Source organism: Mesoplodon mirus (genome assembly GCF_964341445.2).
Source record: "Mesoplodon mirus genome assembly, chromosome: X".
In the NCBI taxonomy this organism is placed as follows: domain Eukaryota; kingdom Metazoa; phylum Chordata; class Mammalia; order Artiodactyla; family Ziphiidae; genus Mesoplodon; species Mesoplodon mirus.
Genome location: NC_138981.1, coordinates 84,334,959 through 84,337,098, shown reverse-complemented (window position 1 = coordinate 84,337,098; position 2,140 = coordinate 84,334,959). Strand labels below are relative to the sequence as shown.

At 33.4% G+C, this 2,140-nt stretch overlaps 1 pseudogene across 1 annotated transcript; it reads left to right on the top strand.

Annotated features, from left to right (window-relative positions):
* Window positions 1–1,165: 1,165 nt before the first annotated feature.
* On the top strand, window positions 1,166–1,620 carry LOC309796771 (small ribosomal subunit protein uS15-like; annotated as a pseudogene). Its single transcript has one exon. The product of its transcript is annotated as a small ribosomal subunit protein uS15-like (transcript).
* Window positions 1,621–2,140: the final 520 nt, after the last annotated feature.

Genomic DNA, 2,140 nt, shown 5'->3' with positions numbered 1-2,140 from the left:
GACTATGTGAATCTACTTCATGAAAAAAATTTTTTGAAAGACTTTCTCTACACAGTGAACTTACTTGTATAACCCAATAGGAAAAATTAGATTCAAGAAATTTGTCAATTTTGTTCTGTCATGTCCTTAATGTTCATGATTTGTTATAATTCCTAATATACACATTTTACTGATGTGTATGTGCATACACAAAAATAGATATATATGACCTTTTATGTCTTTACAGTTATAATGTATATATACATATGATGTATCAATAAAGGCTCTTTCAATAGCAAGTGAGAGAAAGCCAACTCAAACAAGTTATAGGAAGATCAGGCTTAGATCTCGCCTCAGAAACAATATTCAGAGTCTCAAACAATATTATTAATTATCTCTTTCTCTCTCTGTCTCTCCTCTTTTCTTCTCTTTCTCTTCACTTAGTGACCATTTTCTGTGTGTTGACCTAATTTTCTTGTACCATATGGAAGCTTCCTTTATATGGGTGGAGATGTGCCCAGAGGCAACTTCAGTTTTATATCATATCATATATCATATCATATCATATCATATCAGCTTATGGTCTAGAGAAAAAAGGAACTTTCGTTACAGAAAAAGAAATTACTCAAAGATAAGGCTCTATTTGACCCAGCTTCAGTGACTAGTTCAACTTATAGATTCCTCTGGTCATGGGGGCAAGTATTATGTTTGTTGGAGTGTGGCAGAGCATCTCATCAAAAGAAACATGATGTCTGACACTATTTCAGGGAATTAGTAGACACAGAATAAATAATTAATCAATATCTATTAAGGCCACTATAATGTGTAGGTGTAAACACATGTGTGTGTTTGTGTTACGTAAAGAAGCATAAACCTTGATTTTTTTATCTTTCAAAAATAATAGCATCATCTAAGAGATATAAATTTTAGAGGTGATTCAACTATAGGCAAAACAAGATAAATAATAATTGGCCTGGTGAAGCAGACATTCAATACTAATGAACAATGATTTTCATGTTGAACATTAAAAAGTATGTTTCTTTTTTTTTACAACTTTATTGGAGTATAATTGCTTTACAATGGTGTGTTAGTTTCTGCTTTATAACAAAGTGAATCAGTTATACATATACATCTGTTCCCATATCCCTTCCCTCTTGTGTATGTTTCTTTACAGACTGCCACCACCATGGGTCACATGCATGTTTCAGGGAAGGGCCTGTTCCACAAGACTCTGCCCTACTGCCACAGAGTCCCCACCTGGCTGAAGCTGACATCTGACAACGTGAAGGAGTAGATCTACAAACTCGCCAAGAAGGGCCTGACTCCCTTACAAAACAGTGTGATCCTGAGAGACTCACATGGTGTTGCACAAGTACGTTTTGTGACAGGCAATAAAATCTTGATAATTCTTAAGTCCCAAGGACTTGCTCCTGATCTTCCTGAGGATCTCTATCATTTAATTAAGAAAGCTGTTGCTGTTTGAAAGCATCTTGAGAGGAACAGAAAGAATAAAGATGCTAAATTCTGTCTGATTCTGATTGACAGCCATATTCACCAGTTGGCTTGATATTACAAGACCAAAGGAGTCTTCCCCCCAGTTGGAAATATGAGTCATCCACAACCTCTTCCCTGGTTGCATAAATGTGTCTGTTGTAATCAAGCATATAATCATTGTTTAACTAAAAAGAAAAAGAAGAAAAGTTTGTTTCTTTAAAGATAAATAATTCCACTTTTGGAATGGCAGCATGAAAAGCTCCATAACCTGCTATTCAGTGAAACAAGCATAGTTGTTTCACTGTGAAACAAGCTAGATAGATAGATATATAGATAGAGGTACAGATTAGATAGATAGATAAATACACATATATATAAATACATATCTATATATAATTTATACCTCTCTCTATATATATAGATCTATATGTCTATATCTATTCTATATCTATATTTATATCTATATCTATATCTATATCTATCTATCTATCATCTATCTATCTATCTATATATGTTTTAAGTCTCTATAAATTGACCTAAGGGCATATAGCAAATGAAAAAAAAAATTCAAGAAAATATACTAAAACTTGGTAAAAACAGCAAAAGTCTTTAACATTTAAACCATTACCCATTCCATCCCTCACTCCTGCCTAGAAACTCAAACTCC